Here is a 25,311-nt window from a genome sequence, read left to right on the forward strand (position 1 = left end):
AATATTTTTAAAAGATTTTATTCATTTATTTGAGAGAGAGAGAGAGTGAAAGCTTGAGATGGGGGAGAGGCAGAAGGAGAGGGAGAGGCAGACTCCCCACTGAGCAGGGAGTCCAATGCAGGGCTTGATCCCAGGACCCTGGGATCATAACCTGAGCTGAAGGCAGACACCTAACCAAATGAGCCACCCAGGCACCCCAAGGGCTTTGAGGATCTTGATGTCTGTTTCCTTTCCCAAGTAGGGAAGTTTTTACCCATTATTACTTCAAATAAGTTTCCTGCCTTTTTCTTTTCCTTTTCTGGGATCCCTATAATACAAATGCTGTTCCACTTAATGTTACCCCATAGGTCTGTTAAACTATCTTCACTTCTTTTTTACCTGCTTTTTTTGGGTGAGTTCCACTGCCCTGTCTTCTAGCTCACTGATTCTATCTTCTGCTTCATTTAATCTGCTGTTGAACTCCTCCAGTGTATATTTTAGTTTATTTTATTCTTCAGTTCTGAGACTTCTGTTTGGTACTTTTTGTTTTCTGTTTCTTTGTTGAAGCTCTTGCTGTGTTCATTCATTTTTCTCCCGAGTTCAGTGAGCATCTTTGTTACTTACAATTCTTTATCAGGTAAATTACTTATTTCAGTTTCATTAACGTTTTGTTTTTTTTTTTTCCTGAGGTTTTATCTTGTTCTATCATTTGGGACATATTCCTCTGTCTCCTCATTTTGTTTGAGTCTGTATTTTTTCTGTGTGGTAGGCAAGAAACAATTATCTCCCAGTCTTGCATGAGTGGCCTTGAGTAGAAGATGAACCTTATCATTTAATCTTGTCCTAACTCCTAGTTGTCTCTTGAGCCATTGTGATTGTATAAACAGCCTGATTTTTTTCTTGATAGGTCCCAGTTATTGAGGATGTGCCAAGACTTGTTCCAGAGGGAAGGATCTCAGCACCTAGTTTCAGGCTGATTAGAAACTAGACCTCTAGGCAGCAGCTTTTAAAGTATGCAAATACATACAGTTCTTTGGGACTGCAGTCATAGACTGTGCTGACCTCTAGACCAAATAATCTTGAGGTGTCTCCTTAGTGACAGTTAAAAAATTTGGGGCTCTAAACAAGTATATGAGCTTCTGTCTGTGAGGAGGCCATCTGAGAGCTCAAAGATGGTATCTGCTGTCCTGTGTTCCATGAAAAGACTTCTGTAGCTTGTAAGTGTGTGGTATACCTTAAGCTTGCCCCTCAGCCTGAAGCTTTAAGTTAAGTAAATAGGCCTTTTGTACAGGAGTGCTAGGTGTGTATTTTACTGCTGTCTGCAGTGCCTTGGGGATAGTAGCCTGCCAAGAACTTTCTCTCCAATTTTTTCAGACCAGTAGGGCCCAGAAACTCAATTTGCCTTGGCCACTGGAGCCAGGCATTCAAGGGATATCCTTTGTTTGGGTTGGGTGTGCCAGCCAGCTTTGATGGGCCACAGTGGAGTGGTTCGTGGGGGCCGAACCACCCAGCCGGAAACAACTTGGTGTTTTGATATAGTATACATTGTGAAGCCAAACTAATTAACATATCCACCACCTCGCACAGTTAACCTTTGTGTGTGTGTGTGTGTGTGTGTTGAGAATATAGGAGATCTACCTTTTTAGCAAATTTCAAGTATAGAAAACAGTATTTTTTTAAGTTTATTTCTTTTAGTAATCTCTATACCCAGTGTGGGCCTTGAGCCCACAACCCTGACATCAGGAGTTGCGTGCTTTTCTGACTGAGCCAGCCAGGTGTCCCAGAGAACAGTGTTATTAACCATAGTTACTGTACTGTACAGTTGATCTCCAGAGCTTATTCATCTTATATAACTGAACCTTTGCACTTATTGACCAGTATCTCACTTCCCCCAATCCTTGATCCTTGGCAACCACCGTTCCAGTCTGTGTTTCTATGAATTTGACCATTTTAGATTCCACATATAAGAGAGATCATTCAGGCGCCTGGGTGGCTCAGTCGTTAAGCGTCTGCCTTCGGCTCAGGTCATGATCCCAGGGTCCTGGGATCGAGTCCCGCATCGGGCTCCCTGCTCTGCGGGAAGCCTGCTTCTCCCTCTCCCACTCCCCCTGCTTGTGTTCCTGCTCTCGCTGTGTCTCTCTCTGTCAAATAAATAAATAAAATCTTTAAAAAAAAAAAAAAAAAGGGAGATCATTCAGTATTTGACTTTCTGTGTCTTATTTTTTTTTTTACATAATGACTTCCAGGTTTGTCCATGTTGCAAATGATAGGATTTCATTCTCTTTTAAGGCTGGGTAATATTCCTGTGTATGTGTGTATGTGTGAGTGTGTGTGTGTATGTGTGAGATTTTTTTTTTATCCATTTATCATTGACATTTAGGTTGTTTCCATATCTTGGCTATTTTGAATAATGCTACAGAGAACATGGGGTGCAGATGTCTCTTCATGATCCAGATTTCATTTCCTTTTGATATATACCCAGAGGTGAGATTGCTGGATCATATGGTAGTTCTATTTTTCATTTTTTGAGGAGCCTCCATTCTATTTTCCATGTGGTTGTACTAATTTACATGCCCACCATCTGCGCACGAGGGTTCCCTTTTTTCTACATCCTCACCAACACTTGTTATCTCTTGTCTTTTTGATAATCGCCTTTTTAACAGGTGTAGGTGATACCCCATTGTGGTTTTGATTTGCATTTCCCTGATGATTAGTGATGTTGAACACCCGTTTATATATCTTTTAGCCTTTTGTATGTCTTCTTTTGAGAAATGTGTATTCAGGGCCTTTGCCCATTTTTTAATATCAGCTTATTTGGTTTTTTGCTATGAGTTGTTGGAGTTCCTTATGCATTTTGGATATTAACACTTTAGTAGATATGGTAAGCAAATATTTTCTCCCATTTATAGGTTGCCTTTTCACTCTCTTATTTCTTTGCTGTGTGGAAGCTTTTTAGTTTGCTGTAATCCCGTTTGTCAATATTTTTGCTTTTGTTGCCTGTGCTTTTGAGGTCATGTCCCCCAAATCATTACCCTGACCAATGTCAAGAAGTTCTTTTGCTATGTTTTCATCTAGTACTGTTACTATTTCAGGTCTTAGGTTTAAGAAAATGTTGTAACACTTTTGGTGTTGACATTGATCACCTGACTGAGGTAGTGTTTAAGTTTCTTCACTGTAATTACTTTTTTTCTTTATTTTCTATACTGTTGGAAGGAAGTCCACTGATCAGTACACTTAAGGAATGATGGAGTTATGTCTGTCTCCTTGAAGATGGAACATCTACATAAATTATTTGAAATTGTTGTGCATAGGAGATTTGTTATTTCCTACTTGTCCATCCCCCCTCATTTATTTATTTTTATCACTATAAATTCATGGATATTTATTTCATACTTGGGTTATAATTCAGTAGTACTTTATATTTTCTATTCTTCACATTTTTCTAACTTTAGCCATGGAGAGTGCTTTCAGTTTGCTTCTTGTCCTTTTGACATACCTCATCATTGTGCTTTTGTTTGAGCACTTTTACTTTCTGGCACTACAAGATGCTCCAGACCCATCTAATATATTTCCTACCCCTGTCCTAGAGTTAGCCATTTCTCCAAAGAGCCCCATTCCTTTTATTGGAGAATGGTCTTAGAACTCAAGATTTGGGCACGGTGTGTGCTTATTTACACTGGGGCACTGTTGATTCTAGGCCCTCTCAGTGGACAGACGCTTGTATACTAACCTTTGTATATACACATATTAGTAAATATTTCAAATATAACCGTCTGTATCTATATAAACTCATGAGAAACATGAGTTCACGCTGATGTCTCCAACTCCTTTATTACCGCATAGATCATTCTACCTTCCTACCATGGCTTATCTGTAAACTCCCACTCCAACCCTGAGAAACCTTGCTCCCACAATCTGATGGCCGTTTACTTGTTCAATTCCAATATACATGTATAGAGATCTCAGAATTGTTTTTTTTTTTTTTTTTTAAAGATTTTGTTTATTTATTTGACAGAGAGAGATACACAGCGAGAGAGAGAACACAAGCAGGGGGAGTGGGAGAGGGAGAAGCAGGCTTCCCGCAGAGCCGGGAGCCCGATGCGGGGCTCGATCCCAGGACTCCGGGATCATGACCTGAGCCGAAGGCAGATGCTTAACGACTGAGCCACCCAGGCGCCACCGAGATCTCAGAATTGTTAATAGAGCTCCCTGTGGGAAGCAGCTTTATCTGCTAAAGTATGTTGTATATATGTAATTTCTTTTAGTGTTACAGACTTCACTAATTTCCAGAGTTACTTAGGGTAACATCTGTCCCCTCCCCAACTTGCTTTAGTGAGATTGTTTCACACATTCATGTTAGAGATAGATTGTTTTATTACATTCTGCATTTAATCCTGGGATCCCCCAGCTGCCTAAACGGTATATTTATTTATTTATTTTAAAGATTTTATTTATTTATTTGACAGAGAGACAGCGAGAGAGAGAACACAAGCAGGGGGAGTGGGAGAGGGAGAAGCAGGCTTTCCGCTGAGCAGGGAGCCCCATGCGGGGCTCGATCCCAAGACCCTGGGATCATGACCTGAGCTGAAAGCAGACGCTTAACGACTGAGCCACCCAAGCGCCCCCTAAATGTTTTATTTTTAATATGTATCCTTTAAGATGTGCTCATTTATGCTATATACTTCTATGGGTTTTGACACATATATAGTGTCATGTATTGACCATTACAGTATTATACAGGAGAGTACCACTTAAAAAATTTTTTCTGTACTTCAGCTATTTAACATTCCTATTGTCTCAATTTTGGGGCAGCTATTGATCTGTTTACCATCACTATAGTTTTGTTTTCCAGAATGTCATACAGTTGAAATCATAGATTATATAGAATTCTCAAACTGGTTTTGTGCACTTAATGTACTTTTTTTAATTTTTTTAATTTTTTTAATTTTTTTTTTTAAAATTTACTTTTCTAAACATTCTTTTTTTTAAAGATTTTATCCATTTATTTGAGAGAGAGAGAACGAGAGACAGAGAGCATGAGAGGGAGGAGGGTCAGAGGGAGAAGCAGACTCCCCGCTGAGCAGGGAGCCCGATGCGGGACTCGATCCCGGGACTCCAGGACCATGACCTGAGCCGAAGGCAGTCGCTTAACCAACTGAGCCACCCAGGCGCCCTAATGTACTTTTTTTTAACTTAATGTACATTTAAAATTCATGTCTTTGGCTTTATAGCTCATCCCTTTCTTTTGTTGAATAGCCACTATCTATTGAAGGACTTTTGGTTGTTTCTAGTTTTTGGTTATTATACATAAGGCTGCTAAGAACATTACTGTGCAGGTTTTTGTATGGACATAAGTTTTTTTATTTATTTTATTTTATTTTTTAAGATTTTATTTATTTGACAGAGACAGACACAGCAAGAGAGGGAACACAAGCAGGGGGAGCGGGAGAGGGAGAAGCAGGCTTCCCGCCGAGCAGGGAGCCCGATGCGGGGCTCGATCCCAGGGCCCTGGGATCATGACCTGAGCCGAAGGCAGACGCTTAACGACTGAGCCACCCAGGCGCCCCGGTATGGACATAAGTTTTTAAATAATTTTGTAAAGACCTAGGGGCAAGATTGCTGGGTTGTGCGACTATATAAGATTATGTGTGTGTGTGTGTGTGTGTATGTGTGTTTTTTGTAAGATTTGTAAGAAATTGCCAAAGTGTATTTCACAGCATCTGTACAATTTTGCGTTCTTATCAGCAATGAATGAGAGTTCTTGTTGCTCTGCATCCTCACCAGCAATTGGTATTATCAGTTTTTTGGATTTTAATTATTCTGATAGGTGTGTAGTGATATCTTATTGTTGTTTTCATTTGAATTTCTTCAATTGAAGATGATCATCTTTTCATATGCATATTTACTATTTGTATATTTTCTTTGGTGAAGTGTCTCTTCAGATCCTTTGCCCATTTAATTGGGTTATTTTCTTACTGTTGGGTTTTAAAGGTTGTTTGTGTATTTTGAGTACAAGTCTTTTTATCAGGTAAGTGTTCTATAAATATTTTCTCCAAAGTTTCTGGTTTCTCTTTTTTTGTTAGCAGTGTCCATTTGCAAAGCAGTTTTTAATAAAGTCCTACTTAATGGTTTGTTTTTTTTTTTAATCGAAACTGGTCATGTAGAATTTTTTTTATGTTTTCTTGTAGAAGTTTTGTAGTTTTGCATTTGCATTTTTAGCTAATTTTGATGAAAGATGTTAGACCTGTGTCTAAGTTCATTGTTTTACATGTAGACATCCAGTGTTCTAACACCATTTGTTGAAAGACTGTACTTTCTCCACTGAATTGCCTTTTTGGCTTTTATCAGAAATCACTTAACTATATATGCATGGGTCTGTTTCCAGGCTCTCTATTCTGTTCTATTGATATATTTGTCTATTCTTTTGCTGGTAACATGCTGTCTTGATTTCTGTAGCTTTATAATAAGTATTAAGATCTGGTAGTGTGATCCTCTTATCTTTGTTCTTTTTTCAGTATTATGTTGGATATTCTTAATCTTTTTTCCATTTCATACAAACTTTTGAAATAGTTTGTTGGTATCCAAAAAGTTACTTGCTGGGAATTTTACTGTAATTGGATTGAATGTATAGATCAAGTTTGGAGAATTAACACTTTTCTAATAATGAGTCTTCCAATTCATTAATATGGAATATCTTTTCATTTATTTAGATCTTTGATTTCTTTCATTTGTATTTTGTAGTTTTTACATACAGAGTCTGTACATATTCTGTTAGATTTATACCTAAGTATTTCTTTTCTTTTTTAGGTCTAGGAGAGATGCTATTGTAAACAGTATTTTTAAAGAAATTTGCAATTTCAGTTGTTCATTGTTGATATAAGGGGAAAGGATTGACTTTTGTTTTAACTTTGTATCCTGTGACCTTGCTATACCTGCTTATTGGTTCCAATTTTTTGTGGATTCTGCATTTTTCTCCACAGACATTCATGTCATCTGTAAATAAAGGCAGTGTTATTTCTGTCTTTCTAGTCTAGATGACTTTTATTTATTTTGTCTTAGTGCACTTGTTAAAACTTATAGTAGGATGTTGAATAGGAATGGAGAGAAAGCATATCCTTGCCTTATTTCCCATCTTAGGGAGAAAGTGTCAGTTTTTCAAATTAGATAGGATGTTAGCTATAAGTTTTTTTGTAGATGTTCTTTCTGAAGTTGAATAAATTTGCTGGGGGTTTGTTTTTTAATTCATGAATGAGTATTGGATATTTTTTTCAAATTTTTTTTTTTTTCTTTTTGTCCTCAGATGATATGATTGTATGATTTTTCTTCTCTGTCCTGTTTGTATGGTAGGTTTAGGTAATTTTCAGATGTTGAACTAATTTTGCATGTCTGGAATCCCATTTGCTTATGGTGTACAGTTTTTATACATTGCTGGATTTGACTTGCTAATATTTTATTGAGGATTTTTATTGTCTGTTTACGAGAGATGTTTTTTCATTCTGGTAATGTCTCTGATTTTGGAATTGATGTAATGCTGGCTTGGTCAAATAAGTTAGAAGGTGGTTTCTCTGCCTCTGTTTTATTAAAGAGATTATGGAGAATTAGCATTACTTGTTCCTTGTATGTTTGGTAGAATTCAACATTGAAACCATCTGGGCCTGGTTTTCTGTTTTTTTGGGAGATTCTTAATTATTCAATTTCCTTTATATCATAGACTGTTAAGATGATCTATTGTATTTAGTGTCAGTTTTGGGAAGTTATGTCTTTCAAGAAATGTTTCATTTGTTATCATTTTTGTGAGCAAAGAGTTGTTGGTAATATTCATTTATTATCCTTGTAATGTTCATGTGATCAGCAGTTATGACTTCTCTCTTTTTTTCCTGATATTAATAATTTGTGTCTTTTGTCTCACTTTTGGTTATCCTGAATAGAGACTTATTGCTTTTGTTTCTCCTTTCAAAAGACTAGGTTTTGGTTTTGTTAATTTTTTTTTTTCAATTTTTTTCCTGTGCTCAATTCCATTGATTTCTGTTCAAATTTTATTTTTCTCTGCTTCTTTTAGGCCCCAGTGGGGTCTATTGACAGTGAATTCACTCAGCATCTGTTTTTTTCCATAAATGTCTTTTTTTTTTCTTTTGGTCTTCTTTTTTTTTTTTTTTTTAAGATTTTATTTATTTATTTGACAGAGACAACGAGAGAGAACACAAGCAGGGTAAGCAGGAGAGGGAGAAGCTGGCTCCCGGCCGAGCAGGAAGCCCAACATGGGGCTCGATCCCAGGACCCTGGGATTATGACCTGAGCCGAAGGCAGATGCTTAATGACTGAGCCACCCAAGCGCCCCTTGCCTTCATTTTTAAATAGGTTTTTTGCTAAACATAGAATTTAGTATAACAGATTTTTTTCTCTGCATAAAAATGTTGTTCCATCATCTTGAAGTTTGATTTTTTTCTGATGAGTAATCAACAGTCATTCTCATATTTGTTCTTCTTCCTGTTATGTCTCCCAACCCTCTGGCTGACTTTATTATTTTTCTCTTCATAACTATTTTTTAGCAGTTAAATTATTATGTGTCTTGGTGTGGTTTCCTTGGGTTTATCCTACTTGGGATTTGTTGTTGGTTTTGTGGATTTTTTTTTTTAAGTAAATTTTAATTTAAGTTAAAATTTTAAAAAATTTCAGCCTATTTCTTCAACTTTATTTCTGTTCCCTCTCTTTTTTTCTCTCCTTCAGGAATTGCTTGATATGGTTCCACAGACTACTGGTCATTATTTTCAGTCTCCCTTCCCAACTCCTGTTTTTTAATTTTTATATTTTGAATTGCTCTGTCTCCATGTTCACTGATTTTTTTTTTTATGAAATATAATCTGCTCTTCTGACCATTACATAAAATTTTCATTTCAGATACTGTATTTTTCAGTTCCATAAATTCCATTTGGTTCTTTAAAAACTATCTTCCATTTCTCTTTGTTATCCTATCTTCCTTTAAGTCCTTAAGCATTTATAATAACTTTTTATAGTCTTTGGCTGCTCAGTTTATCATCTCTTTCATTTCTGGCATATTATCTACTGATTAATTTTCCTGTTTTTGTTTCACATTTTCCTACTTCATATTATGGGTAGTCATTTTTGAATGGATATTGGACATTGTGAATTTTACATTGTTGAATTTTTGCTTTTTGTTGTCTTTAATTATGACTGAGTTTACATTTCTTGAGAATCAGCTGTTAATTTTGAGGCTTGATTTTCAAGCTGTATATGCGTGGGTCTAGAATAGCCTTTTATCGGGACGCCTGGGTGGCTCAGTTGGTTAAGTGGCTGCCTTTGGCCAGGTTGTGATCCTAGGGTCCTGGGATCAAGCCCCGCATTGGGCTCCCTGCTCAGCGAGGAGCCTGCTTCTCCCTCTCCCACTGCCTGCCACTCCCCCTGCTTGTGCGCTCTCTGTCTCTGACAAAATAAATAAATAAAAATCTTTAAAAAATAATTAAAAAAATAAAATAACCTTAAAAAAATTTTTTTTTTTAAGATTTTATTTATTTGAGAGAGAGAGAGAGAAACAGCATGAGAGGGGAGAGGGTCAGAGGGAGAAGCAGGCTCCCTGCTGAGCCAGGAGCCCGATGTGGGACTCGATCCCGGGACTTCAGGATCATGATCTGAGCCGAAGGCAGTCGCTTAACCAACTGAGCCACCCAGGCGCCCTAAAATACCCTTTTTTCTTGGGCTAATTTAATTCTACTACCAATGTGTTACCTTTTGAAGATATGTACAAATGTTTTGGATATTAAACAAGGTGTCTTCTTTTGTTTGAGGGATTTCAAATATCCTCCAGTCCTGAGTGAGCTGTGAAAACTTTCCAGCTTATAGCTGTTTAGCAGCTTTCTTTGCTAGTAGTCATGAAGTTTAATCCTACACACATGCAGCCTAATTATGCAACCAGTAACTCAGATCCCCATGCAGATTTCTGGATCTCTTTGTGTAATTTCCTTTTCTCTAGTACTTTACCCTGCAAATTCCATCAGCCTCGGTCTCCCTGAACTTTCACTTCTGTCTCCTCATATTCACTGAGACCATTGTGTTCTGCTTGTGTTCCTCTCCATATGCCAGTATTCAGAAAGTGTCTCTAGCTTGAAATCCAGGTTTATCTGATATGTTTTCCTTCTACTAGGGATCGTAGTCCTGTGCTTCCTGTTTTCTAATATCTGAAAACTTGTGTCAAATGTTTTGTCTGGTTTTCTAGTTGTTTATAGCAGGATGGCAAACTCAGTATCAGTTACTTGGTCATGGCAGGAAATGAATGACTACAGTTTCATTTTTAGCAGAATATTAATTATGTCACCAAAAAGTCTACCACTAAAGTAATTTGACTTCACACATTATTTAAAATATTTCCTACCACAAAGCATGTTTAAATAAGACCTAACAATAGTAAAATCCTTTAACTTACTTTCTGATTCTATTTTTAATTCAAACATTTATAGACTGAGTATTACTATTTAATAGGAGGTAAATTATACTTAGTATTTATAAATATCTATATATTAGCCTAAATGTGAACTAGATTGTGTTGTTCTTGGATGAAGAACTACAGGTGTCATGAGAAGTACCTAATTTCTCAAATTTTTACCCCCCCCCCAAATTGAGTGCTATCCCTTAGCTGTTTCTTTTGTTTTCATTCAGTGTTTCCTAGATGGGAATACTAAGTTTGCTTAATAATGTGGCGCCACATTCATTGGCACCCATTATAAAATTAAGACCCATATGGCACGTAGAAGCATCTAAGATAAAGGCAAATAACCGTGGCAATTATTGTCATCCAGCCCCGTGTGGGGCTCAATTCCAGGTATATATACCCAAAATACTTGTAATAAGAATTGATTGTCATGTGAGGATAAAATAACTAATTGCTGGTCTAGTAGTGGAGTTAGTTTGAAAATAAGCGTTGTGGAACTTTGTGGGAAATGGTATGAGTACTGGCATCTGTCATTTTTTGAGCCAGAAACGAGAAGGAAAGATCATAGTCAACCAGAGAATTCATCCTCAATCATTGGTCTCAAGGTCATGCTTCTTCACAATATCAAGAATTTAATTAATATATTTTCTTAGAACCTTTAGAATTTCCATTTTTCAACAAAGATCAAAATATCCCTTTATACTGTATATTAGAGTTATATTCAGTTTATAAATGGCATGAATATGTCATAATCAGTAACTAAGCCAGTAAAAGAAACAATGCTCCTACCTGTGAATATAATTTATACTGATTGTCTCAAGTGTGGTATGTACGTCCCTGGAGGTACAGAAGATAAGCCTCTGGGGTTCAGGTTATAATTTATTAGCACTTCTATTAATATATTTTTTATCTCATCCTGTTTAAATTTATTTATTTTTTACAATGTATATAACATTAGTACAAGTCCATGTATGTAACTTATAAATAAATATATATAGAGATGTATGCTCAGATTTTTTTTAACTGATGGTATGTGTTGGAAAAAAAAGTTTGAAACTATTATTTTGTATTACTGAACAGTGGTTCTCAACTGGGGGCAGTGTATGGAAGCATTTTTGATGGTCATGACTAGGGAGGTGAAGGGTGTGTTTCTGGTATCTAGTGGATAGAGGCCATGGATGCTGCTAAACATCATTCAGGTCACAGGACAGTTCTCCCCAGAACACACCCTAACAAGCACAAAAAATGATTACACCTAAATGAATTTGAGATAACTTACTACTGACTGTATTTCTTTTTTTTTTTTTTTTTTTTTTTTTTTTTTAGGATTTTTATTTATTTATTTGTCAGAGAGAGAGAGAGAGGGAGAGAGAGAGAGAGAGAGAACAAGCAGGGGGAGCGGCAGGCAGAGGGAGAAGCAGGTTCCCCGCTGAGCAAGGAGCCCGATGCAGGACTTGATCCCAGGACCCCGGGATCATGACCTGAGCCGAAGGCAGACGCTTAACCAAGCCACCCAGGCGTCCCTGTATTTCCTATTCTTTGATGGACAGATAGCAAAGAAGTGAGTCTAGCTTATCTTTCTTTTATTTTTCATCTCACTATAGACTAACTACTTGGCTTTCCTATGTGTGTATCTATATTTTCTAATAACTAAAAATAGGTACCAAAAGAATTGAAGGTACTTATAAACATCCAGAACTTTGTAAAACCAAAATAATATTCTGAATAATTAGAGGAAAAGAGGTAACAAAATATATGAAGCCCTAAATAGTAGTATCTTAAATATGTGTGTGGTTTCATACTTCTGAGATTACCTAAATATGTTCATTAAGTGCTACCTTGTGTATTTGTATCCTCCCAAATCCTTAGATATTTTATAAATTAAATTGGTATCCTGATTCACTGAAATCTAAAAAGAAGGTGGCTACTGATAAGATTGACAGAAGAGAAGCCATCATCAGCTAGAATGAGCTGTTTTGCAAAGTAAAGAACAAAGACTATATGATCTAATGATTTTGGTGAAAGACTTAACTTGAGTTTTTATTTCTGAGTTTCTGTGTCTTTGGTACATGATCCTGTGCATATTCAACTTTGGGTTTCAACCCCTGGGGAGCGGGGGAAACCCTGTTTATAGCAGGAATAGGCATTCACTGTGAGTTTTCAATTTTAGAGCATACGTTTTTAGATAGTAAAGACCTGTCCTTATTTGAGTTTATATCTGAATCAAACATGTCTTATTTCTATATGTACTTGTATGCTTTAAATAAAGATGATTCCAAAGAGGTGCAAAGGTCTACTTCACAAAAGAGTGGCAAGGATTAATGGCTTCAAGTATTAGAAAAATTAAGTAGAACAATATTCTACCACCATCTAGTTGCTTCTACTTTTGATAACATGTGCCAAAGAATGTGAACCAGCTGCTCCTCCCTCTACTGAAATATTTAAGGAGTTTGGTCAGCATAGCTGAATTGTTAGCTTGATCCTTTAATTAAAATAGATCATCTAATTGATACATAAAGTTCTTCCTGAAGTCAGAGGATAAGCCTCTCCAAGTTCCCCGCAGATCCAAAAAGAAGCTTAAAATAGGGAACAATTTGAGAGGTATAGTCAGAATTAGATGCATTTTAGTAACAGCCTTACTCAGACTATCTGTGTGTTTTTTTTTAAATTTTTCAATCTGTTGGGAACCAATGCTTTAGCAAAATACAATAAAAATTAATAACTAGATAGATGAAATAAAAAATGAGCTATATTTTTTTATTAGATTCAACAGACATAAAATTGCTGTATTACATTTCTGTGAAGGTTTCTAAACACTTATTCTCTATTTTTGTATTCATCTTTTTTTTTTTTTTAAGATTTTATTTATTTATTTGACAGAGAGTGAGCACAAGCAGGGAGAGTGGCAGGCAGAGGGAGAGGGAGAAGCAGGCTCCTCGCAGAGGAAGGGAAGCCCGATGTGGGACTCGATCCCAGGACCCCGGGATCATGACCTGAGCCGAAGGCAGACATTTAACTTACTGAGCCACCCAGATGCCCAGTTTTTGTATTCATCTTGACTCAGCCTCATGGCAAATAGTTTTTGGACTTCCAGAGATCTGAGAACCAAGCTTTGAATAGGGCTGATTTCAATAGAAATTATTTGAAATAAGATTTCCTTTTCTACTGTTTACATCTTTACCTTCACTAAGTGTAAATACCTGCCTAATCTCAGTTGAAATATTACCTTCTCTGCAAAATGTTCTTTGACTTCCTCAAGCTGACTTGGGTAATCCATCCTCTGTGCTTTCACTTCATCCATAGAGGCCTCCATTATATCAGTTATCATTTTAATTTATATATTTCATTTAAATAAAATGTAAAAACAGTCATTAAGACTGGGGACCTATGGTGGTTTGTGGCATATAGCAGACAATATGAAAACAATCAGCTTAATGAGATGAGAAATGAATGAATAAATTGCAGCAAAACGTCAAGGCTCATTACACATTCTGGATGAAGGAAAGCTTCATTTTGTGGAAAGAAGAGGGACTAGTTTCTTAGTTTCAGAAGTTAGACTTATGTGAATTAAGTTCTTATAAAAAGAACTCTTGATTGAAAGACAAACGCACACACATATCTTAACTGTATAACACAGATTGGGAGAAAAAAGTACATGGGTGCAAATAAAACAAAAACTCAAACCACTTAAGCTAACTTGCTGGCAACAGTGGTTTTAAATAATTTTTGGCAGAGGAGATAGATGTTAGGGTGAGGAGTGGGCTGAAAGCTAGTGCCCCAAGAGTTTTAAGGTAACTTTGTGCTATGTTTCTTTTTTTCTTCTCCTTGACCAACTGTAAAAGTCTGGTATCCTATCATACTCCTTCAATTTATTGCAATGCAAATTTGATGACAGCCTACTGAGTACTCTGCTAGGTACCTTGGAGAATACAAAGGAGCTTGAACATGAGGAGATTAAAGTCTTGTAAGTCAGAAATACATGAAACTAAAAGACAAAGGAAAATGCATTAGTACAATAGAAGCATGAAGGAAGAAGAAATTTTAAAAACATATAAAATACTTTACAATTAAAAGTGTTTACAGAATGCTTTTCATAGTTTTATGTCTCTTCTGAGTCAGTCTGGGATAAGTTTAGGACAGCTGTTACAGATGACACATCTATAATGAAGTGGATTTAAAATTTTCTTTTAATAAAAAATCCAGTACTTCAGAGATAGAGGAATAGATACATGGATCATATTTACCTAGCTTAATCAGTCAGTCAATAAATGGACAAATTTAGCTTCCAAAGCTAAAAATGAATCTAACGGGGGATGAAAATGGGAAGGAATGTAGAGGCCTACAGTCTTTTCCCTTGAAAGTGTGACTAAATAGGCAAATGAATGTATAATTTTCAGTACTTCCCTCTCTGAGGCTGCACAACTATTTCTTTTGCATTCCATCTCCTAGAGAGTGGTTCAGGAGAGGAAGAAGTATAGAAGTCTGAAGTCCTAGGATGCTGGCATTGCCCTTGGGGAAAGTTCAGATCTTGCATCACTTCTTGGGTATGCACACATTTCCAGTTCCCACAGAGAAGCTGATCCCTGGCAGAAGGCACATAGACACAGTCAGACTGAATCACAACTTGAGAACCAGGGAAATTATTTTTTAAAGGAATAAAGGCCCTTAGTAGGATCAGATTTCTGTAGCCAAACAGGAAGCAATGAAAAAATAGATTTAAATCTGGATCACTTTTGAGGGAATCCGTCCCAATAATTTCAGATTATTCTGCCATGACATAAATCAGTGTAGATTCATGTAGTAATTATCCTTATTGATTGTCATTCACAAACATTGACTGATAATCTTCCGTTACATTTTAACTTCACCTACCAGCTCTGTAATGCCCTTTAAGTATGGTTCATAGGATAAACACGGGTCACATATTAAGCGAATGTTAAAGACCACAATAAATGCCACAAATCCTCCTTTCTGTCTTTTTTTCTGATTAAAAGTTTATTTGCTGGAAAGTCTTACAACAGTAAAATAAATTACTTTTGTTTATAATCTGTATGAGTCCTTTATATTGAAAAGAATGAAAATTAAATAATCAGTACTGTCCTGAAAAGCTGAGGACATGATTTTATGGCTTATGCTTCATAAAACTTAATACTATTTGAAAATTCTTTCACCTTTCTTTGTTTCTTTAAATTTTTTCTCTTCTTTCAGCAGCTAACACAGGTACTTGATATACCACTTCTCTACTTAGATTGACGTGGCCTGAGAGGGATCTACTCTTTGTTTCCTTGTAACTTACAACCTATATTGCCTCGTACATACATGTGACTTAAGATAATAGCTTCTGCATCAACTAAATTTGTATTTCTGGAAAAAAAATTTCTTAACAATTAGAAGAGTATTTCATGCCTCTTTCTTGTCCTCCTTCCATTTTGCATTATTCTTATTTTCCTCCTTTAATACTTCTTGCTATCCATATCCTTGAAGAAACAACTACTTTGGTTCAAGGAAAAACAACTGCCTGCGGTGTATTATAGGACTGTTTTCTCTCTCTACTCTGCCCCTCTCTCCCCACAGTATATATTTTGATGTGATCTTCATGGTATCAGAGATAATGTTAAGTAGGTGCTATTAGTCTGAAGTTAGGTACTTTAATTCTAGATCTTTCTCAGATTTTATTAATTTAATATTTATTGAGTGCCCATCATTGCCAAGCAGTGGGGATCTCTATGAATAATAAAAACGTATGGAGATTATAGCCTTGTGGGTAAAACAGGCATTGATTAATAATCTCACAAGGAAATGTCCAAATACAAATGCAGGTGTAGTAGATGCATGAGAAGCTGTGAAGGCCTATAATAGGGAGATCTGACTGAGGGAGTTCAGGACAGGCCTCCTACAAGAGGTAACACTTGAACTGCAATCAGAAGCATGAGTAGGCAGACGATGAGGGGAGAAAGATCCTTCCATAGATAGAGGGAGCAGTGTGTGCAAGAACCCTGTGGTGGGAAGGAAAGTGGCTAGTATGAAGGACTAAAAGGATTTAAGTTTGTCTTTAAGAGGGAAGCTGAAGGGGGGCACCTGGGCGGCTCAGTCTGTTAAGCGTCTGCCTTTGGCTCAGGTCATGGTCCCAGGGTCCTGAGATTGAGCCCCGCATCGGGCTCCCTGCTCAGCAGGAAGCCTGCTTCTCCCTCTCCCCCTCCCCCTGCTTGTGTTCCCTCTCTCACTGTCTCTCTGTCAAATAAATAAAATCTTAAAAAAAAAAAGAGGAAAGCTGAAGGGTAGGTAGGTAGGGACCAGGGTATGTTAAGGAATTTTGGCTTGTTTTGTGTTGCTTTTTGTAAGAGTAGTGGGAAACCACTGAAAGGTTTTAACCAGGATGCCATAAATTTGTATTTTGAAAAGATTCTTTTGACTATAGTGAGAATAATGGTTTATATAGGGCCATAGTAGAGGTAGGTAGATGAATTTTGGAGGCTGTTGTAATACAGGTGAGAAATAATAGTAGGTTAATTTAGGGGAAAAGGCAAGAAGTAGGTAGATTAATACGTAGGAGGGAAAATCAAGACTCATGGATTGTATATTGAATGGTAAGAGGGGGATGACTGAAGTTTGGGGCTTGAATAGCTGAATGGATGTGGTGCCCTTTATTAGGATAAGGAACACTGGAATGAGACCAGATTTTAAAGAAAAGACCATGGGTTAGGTTTTATACATTTTGATTTTGAGATCGCAAAATGTCAAATTCAGTATATGAGTAGGTTGCTCAGTGGAGACAAGGTCTGAACTGGAGATATGATATGGTAACTGGGAATGATGTGCATGGTGAGAGGGGGTGCTAAGGACCCAGCTTTGAAAAACTCCCCAACATTTCGACTAGATAGAGAAGGTGTGATCAGAGAGGTTAGAGGAAACCAGAGTTTTTATTTTTAATTTTTTTAAAAAAGACTTTAATAATAGCATTAGGAATCATCGTTTTTGTTTTTATTTTAAAATGCTTCCTTATTTTAAAAGATCATTGATTCTAACACTTGTCTGATAAAAATAATCTCCCTTTGGCCTTTTGGACATATCTTTGTCTCTTCAACAAGAAGCAGTTGTGTACGTGTCAGGTGTGTCTTTGACTTTTACACTTAGGAGGGAGGTAGTTTTTGCCACAGGAAGTGTTTCATCGGGAAGCAGATGTGCTCCAGTGATAGGAGATGGGAAAGGGATGTTTTGTTATTAATTAGTTAGCTTTGTATAAACAAAGACTTTATATTTTTGAAAGATGTCTTCTTCTAGTTAGTAGAAATGGCTCCTATTTTTAAAGCTTTTCACAAATCGATCTAAGAAGGTATGTACTTTCTTGTTCTAGTAACAAAACTCCAGAACTCTTTGTTAATTGTAGCATATGTCATGTCTTCTATTACAAAAAGGCATGTGGGATATATAGAATAGAATTTCAGTGTAGAAAAGGTATGTCTTAAGATAGGAAGTGATGACAGACTGTACACTGAGAAAGCTCAAGTTTTGCCTTTTCATCTCTGCTTACTTCCCTTAGATGAAGTAAATCTGAAAGGACATTTTAATGACAAAATGGTAGCCTATTTTAAACTTTAAAAAAGAAAGAATTTTAACACTACAATAACTGGACTTAATGTCACACTTATGCACTTTAAGTCTAAAATTTTCAACTGTGTTCTTGGGAGGGCTAATTTGGAAAATTCTAATTTAAGGAGATTATAGAATCCTGAACTGGGAATTGGGATATGCATGGTTTTGTTCGTTTGTCTGTTTGTTTTGCTGTTAACTAAGTAATAATGGACAAATCTCTTCGCTCTGGCCTTGTCTGATGATGTGAAAGAGTTGGTTAAGTTGATCTCTGATGACTTTTCTAGTTCCCTGTTCTCTAATTCAGATTCTTTGGGTTAATGTTAAGGCTTTTATTTTTGCTATTTGTCGATTTTCTGTATACATATTTGTATAAAGCCTTATATATATATATATAAGTTTTATATATATATAAGTTTTCTGCTTTCAAAAGGAGCAGAATACGCATGCTCATTGTAAAATTACATATGAAAATCTCAATAGATTTTATTGTTAAAAAAGAAAATGACTAAAAGAAAATAGCAACAAAGGAGACAAGAATATATGATGGGGAAAAGACAGTCTCTTTTCCTGTGGTGGTGGGAAAACTGGACAGCAACATGCAAAAGAATGAAATTGGACCACTTTCTTACACCAAGCACAAAAATAAACTCAAAATGGATTAAAGACCAAAATGTGACGGGTGGTGGGTGCTGGGAAAACTGGACAACAACATGCAAAAGAATGAAATTGGACCACTTTCTTACACCAAACACAAAAATAAACTCAAAATGGATTAAAGACCAAAATGTGACGGGTGGTGGGTACTGGGAAAACTGGACAGCAACATGCAAAAGAATGAAATTGGACCACTTTCTTACACCAAACACAAAAATAAACTCAAAATGGATTAAAGACCAAAATGTGACGGCTGAAGCCATAAAACTCCTAGGAAAAAAAGCACAGGCACTAATCTTTTGGACATCGGCCTTAGCAACATCTTTCTAGATATGTCTTCTCAGGCAAGGGAAACAAAAGCAAAAATAAACTATTGAGACTAGTCCAAAATAAAAATCTTTTCCACAGCAAAGAAACCATTAAAATGACAAGGCAACCTACTGAATGGGAGAAGATAAAATTTTGCAAATGATACATATATATATATCTCCGGTATCCATATATATATATTTATATATATAGGATATATATATCCAATAAGGGGTTAATATCCAAAATGTGTAAAGAACTTATACAACTCAACCCCCAAACCCACAAATAATCCTTTTTTTAACCCACAAATAATCCTATTAAAAATGGGCATTGGGCGTGAATAGACATTTTTCCAAAGAAGAAATGCAGCTGACCGAAAGACACATGAAAAGATGCTCAACACCACCAGTCATCAGGGAAATGCAAATTAAAACCGCAATGAGATTATCACCTTATACCTGTCAGAATGGCTAGACTCAAAAACATAAGAAATAATGAGTGTTGGCAAGGATGGGGAGAAAAGGGAACCCTTGTGCACTGTTCGTGGGAATGCAAATTGGGGCAGCCAGTGCAGAAAACAGTATGGAGGTTCCTCAAAAAATTAAAAATAGAAATACATATGATCCAGTAATTCACTACTGAGTATCTACATAAAGAAAATGAAAATACTAATTTGAAAAGATATATGCAATTCTATGTTTATTACAGCATTATTTACGATAGCCAAGATTTGGAAGCAACCCAAGTATCCACTGATAGATGAATGGATAAAGAAGTGGTATATATATATAAAAAGGAATATTAATCATAAGAAAGAATGAAAATTGCCATGTGCAACAACATGGATGGACCTAGAGGGTATCACGCCGAGTTAAAAAAGTCAGAGAAAGATTAATACCTTACAGTTGCACTTATATGTGGAATTTAAGAAACGAATGAACAAAAAAGAGAGAGACAAAAACCAGACTCTCAAATACAGAGAACAGTTGTGGAGAGGGGTGGGGGGATTCGTGAAATAGATAAAGGAGATTAAGAGTACACTTACTATGATGAGCACTGAATAATGTATAGAATTGTTGAGATATTGCACACCTGAAACTAATATAACACTGTGTGTTAATTATACTTCAGTTAAAAAAAAAAAAATAGAGCCACTTCTCCTTTGCTGCTATTCTGCTTTCCAGTGGTAACGTCTCCTGTAGATTTTTACCTCCTTTTTACAGTTGACCCTTGGACAATGCAGAGGTTAGGGGCACCGACCCCTGTGTAGTCAAAAATCCACGTATAATTTTTGACTCCTCCAAAACTTACCTAGTAATAGCCTACTGTTGACCAGAAGCCTTACCGATAACATATTTTGTGTTATGTGTTATATACTGTTTTCTTACAATAAAAAATAAGAGAAAATAAAATGTTAAGAAAATCACAAGGAAGAGAAAATACATTTACAGTATTGTACTGTATTTATATTAAAACAAAAAACCCTATGTATAAGTGGACCTGTGTGGTTATTCAGTGGTCAGTTGTGTATGGAAGGGGAGACAAAATACAGTTGGTTCTGTTATCATGCTTGTTTTCAAAAGCAGGGCTTGTACCATGTGCTTGATATTAAGGAACAACTTGAGCATTGCGTGAACTTTGTGTTTGCTTATGCCATTCGTCTGAGAAACACTAGATGAACACAGAAAACTGTATCCACTTAAACTATATCGTATAGGAAATACTCAGAAAGTATACATGTCAGCCAGCTTGCAGCTGCCTCAGTTCTCCACTGAGTTATGAGCCACGTGCATCCACCCAGGGTACTGCGGCTCTCTTTTAGATTTCAGGTAACCCTCCTTCCACTACTTCACGAAAAAGCAGAAGCTGCAACCCTTCTGACACCCACTTCCACAGGCAAACTTAAAGGTTTTTTCAGACTAACCTGCCATATTTATTTTAGCACATTGGTGTTTCTTAACCATTTAACATGTATAAAATGGTCTACAGTTTGTATTAGCTTCTTACCTTTCTTATGTGTCATTGTTGCGGTTCCTTTGTGTGGCTCCCCAACCCCATCTTCCCCATAAGCTCTGTAGTTTTATTGTGCAATTTTGTATAGTGTGGTGATTTTTAGGAATGCATGTCACATGATAGTAGAATTGACTATAATAATAGAATCTCAAGATCAAGAGAATCTCAGAAGTTGGTTCTATCTTTAAGCCTTAGACTTGGTAAAAATCCTCTTAGTACATACCTCTCTAACACTTGTATACTTTTCCCTTCCTAATGTAAGCGTTTCCTGATCAATAGGCAGTTCCAAGAGGATAGGGACAGTGTTTGCCCTGTTCTTTTTTTTTTTTTTTTAATTCAGTTAGCCAACATATAGTACATCATTAGTTTCAGATGTAGTGTTCAATGATTCATCAGTTGCGTATAACACCCAGTGCTCTTTTTGTTCCTATAATCTTAATACAGTGCCTGATATATGGTAGGTGCTCAATTACAATTTGAAATATCTATGCAGATGTAAGTACTTGCATATTTATTTAGAGAATTCACATGTTTCTTTTGACTTAGCAACCAGAATGGTTCCTAAAGCTGTGCTTTATATATTACGTATTATTATTGTGAAAATTTTAAAGTAGTTGATTGAAATTTGAGGTAGAAATGTTCTTGTACTGACACTTCAGTCCACAGCCAATTTTTACAGTAGGATTTATAGTGAATGTGGTAATTCAGTGGTACTACTGTCATTGTTTCTAATTTCAAGAAACTATAAATCCTGTGAATATTTTCTTAAAAATTCATGAATTCATTATATATATTTTGAGAAATTCAGAAAATGTAGAGTGGCAAGTTATTGTCTTAAATTCAGATAAAAGATAAAACTTGGAGAAATAACTAACATAAATAATCTTAGGCTTTCATAATGATGAGATAATTGAAGCACTTGACTCAAACTTTAGCAGCTATGAGAGAGATGAGTCTTCTCCTTTAGCTATTCTTAGAGACTGTCACTGACTCGGTCTATAGTTCTTTTGCTTTCTGATTTCTCTTGAATCATTTTCTCTGTTATTTAGTATTTTCCAATTCCATATTCCTTAAATAAGGAAGTTTATGGTAAGAAGGTTTGTGGTACTTCCTCAAAAGAATTGAGTTGATGAGTTTAGAAACTATGATAATTATTTTTACCTTACCTATTTAGTGTATAAAAGAATTTTCTAATTTAACATTGAGTCTCACAATGTTGATTACAGGGCTCAAGTTCTCCTACTGTGCAACTTTTCTCAAAATTATTTAGTCTTTTTAACATTTTATTTTTTTATTTGTGAGAGAGAGGGGGGAGATGGGGGGGCCGAGAGAGGGAGAAAGAGCACACTAATCGGGGTGGGGAGGGGCAGAGGGAGAGGGAGAAGCAAACTCCCAGGTGAGCAGGGAGCCCGATGCGCTGTTCTGGGCTTGATCCCAGGACCCCAGGATCATGACCTGAGCTGAAGGCAGACGCTTAACCAACTCAGCCACCCAGGCGCCCCCTCAAAATTATAGTCTTAATTTAATTTTCCATTGAGGTATTTTAATAGGGGATGATCTTGATTAATCTCCCTCTCCCATAAAACCTGTGGAACTAGATATTTCTTTATATTAGTCAAAAGATACTCTGAAATGGTCTCTACCTGTATTATAGACCCAAACAAAATAGTTGTGGAATTAAAAATTTCACTTGTTCAATATTTTATTTTGATGTAATTTCAAACCTATAGAAAATTTGCTAGAATGCAAGAAACTCTCATATACCCTTTACCTACATTCAATAATTATGTACATTTTGCCCCATTTGCTTTATCATATTTTATCTACTTTGCTATGCATAGTTTTTTCTTGAATCATTTGAGAATAAGTTGGAAACATCATGTCCCTATGTCCCTAAATACTTCTGTGTGAATTTCTTAAGAATAAGAACATTCTCTTTTGCAATCTTAAGAAAAATTATCAAAATCAGGAAGTTTAATGTTGATAGGATTCTGTTATCTAATCCATAATCCATGTTTTAGTTTTGTCAGTTGTCCCAATAATGTCCTCTATAGCTATTTTTTTTTTCCCCAGTTCAGGATCTAATCCAAAATCATGCATTGTTTTTAATAGTCTCTTTTTAGTCTCTTTTGAATTACAACAGTTTCATAGCTTTTCTTTGATTTTCTTGACCTTGACATTTTTGAAGCAAGGACAGTTTTTGTAGATCTTTAATTTGAGGTTATCTGATATTTCTTGTGATTAGATTAAATTTAGGTTGTGTATTTTTGCAGAATAATACACAGTATGTATCCTTCACAGTTCAACATATCAGGAGGCACATAGTGTTAGTTCTAGTATTAGTATATATGTATGTATTCATTCATTTATTCATCCATCCATTTATTCTTTTTTTTTTTTTTTTTAAGGTTTTATTTATTTATTTGAGAGAAAGAGAATGGGGGGGAGGGTCAGAGGGAGAAGCAGACTCCCTGCTGAGCAGGGAGCCCGATGCGGGACTCGATCCAGGAACTCCAGGATCATGATCTGAGCTGAAGGCAGTCGCTTAACCAGCTGAGCCACCCAGGCGCCCCCATCCATTTATTCTTTTTGATGTGTTTACTCCTTTCCTCAAGCCTAAAATACACAGAAAGTGGTTTCAGAATCGATAACCTGTAACGCTGGCTAAGCAAACCTACTAACTAAAAGTTCAGTATTGTTTACAATTTTTAAGGTAAAATTTATGGAAAAATGCATACATTTTTTAAAAAAAATAATTTATCTGGGGGGGAGACAGAGCGTGCGGCGCGTGCACAAGCAAGAGGAGGGGCAGATGCAGAGGGAAGGAGAGAATCTCAAGCGGACACCATGCTGAGCATGGAGCCCCGATGTGGGCTCGATCTCACAACCCTGAGATCATGCATGACCTGAGCCAAAATCAAGAGTCAGATGCTGAACCAACTGAGCCACCAAGGTGCCCCCCAAAATACATAAATCTTAAGCGAATACTTGGGTGGGTTTTTATAATTACATAAACCCACATTTTCCTATCTCTATCAAGACTTAGAAAGTTTTCATCACCCCAGAAAGCTTCCTGGTGCCCCTTTCCTGTTAATAGTGTCCTCCACCACTGACAACTGCTTTTTTGACTTTTTTTTTCCATTATAGATTAGTTTATCCTGTTTTAGAACTCTATAGAAATGGAATCATACAGTATGTACTCTTCTGTGTCCAGTTCCTTTTGGTGTCATAATATCTGGGATATTCATCTACATTTTTCTTGTTGTTGTTAATAGTTCATTCTTTTTCTGGCTGAGTAGTACATCATTGTATGAAAATACCACAATTTGTTTATCCATTCTTCTATCATGGGCATTTGGGTTGTTTCCAGTTTGTGGCTGTTCTAAATAAAGCAGCTGTGAACATTGAAGTACAAGTGTGTATATTTTCATTTCTCTTGAATAAATGCCTATGAGTAGAACTTCAGGGTGATAGGGTAGATGTAGGTCTATCTTTATAAAGAAAATGTCAAATTTGTCTCAGAGTAATTGAGCCATTTTATGTTCCTATTAACCAGTTACGAGTTTTCTGGTTGCTCCACATCCTCACCAATACCTGTGTTCTTAGCCCTTTAAATCTTAGCCATGCTATTGGATGTCAGTGATATCTCATTATAGCTTTAATTTGCATTTCTCTAATTACTAATGAGTTTGAGTACTTTTTCATATGCTTATTGATCATTCATATAGCTTTCTTTGTGAAGGGTTTGTCCAACTCTTTTTTGACTACTTTTAAATATTAGGTTTCTTTTTTTTTTTTACTAATTAGTTGTAGTTGGGTGGGTTTTTATAATTTATAATATATTGTGGTACAAATTGTGAGATGTTTGTGTTGTGAATATTTTCTCCCATTTTATGACTTATTGATTTTCTTAATATGTCTTGTACTGAACAGAAGTTTTTGATTTTTGTGCATTTATATTTATTCATGTTTTCCTATCACAGTTATTACTTTTCTGTGTTCTAAGAAATCTTTGTCTACCCTCAGTTTGCAAATATATTCTCCTGTGGTTTATTTCTTAAGCTTTACAGTTTTACATGTTACATTTAGGTTTATTTTCATCACAGATTAATTTCTGTAGGTGGTGTGATGTGCCATTAATAGAGATTAGAGCTTAATGTTTATTGTTTTTCTCTGTGCAAAGTCAGGTTTCTGGGTTTTGGGGGGGTTTTTTTTTGCTATTTTTTTTCTTAAACAAGAGAAATTTTTTTTTTTTTGTCCAGTGACATTTAATTTTATTTGGATAAATATCATCTAAAACTGAATGATGTGTTCAA

General features: G+C 36.1%; 1 protein-coding gene across 3 annotated transcripts in view; it reads left to right on the plus strand.

Moving 5' to 3' along the window:
- RASAL2 (RAS protein activator like 2) overlaps positions 1-25,311 on the plus strand; it is a 360,239-nt gene that overhangs the window by 94,993 nt on the left and 239,935 nt on the right. The window lies entirely within an intron of this gene.

The sequence above is a fragment of the Phoca vitulina genome, unplaced genomic scaffold, assembly GCF_004348235.1.
Source record: "Phoca vitulina isolate PV1807 unplaced genomic scaffold, GSC_HSeal_1.0 scaffold73, whole genome shotgun sequence".
NCBI lineage: Eukaryota > Metazoa > Chordata > Mammalia > Carnivora > Phocidae > Phoca > Phoca vitulina.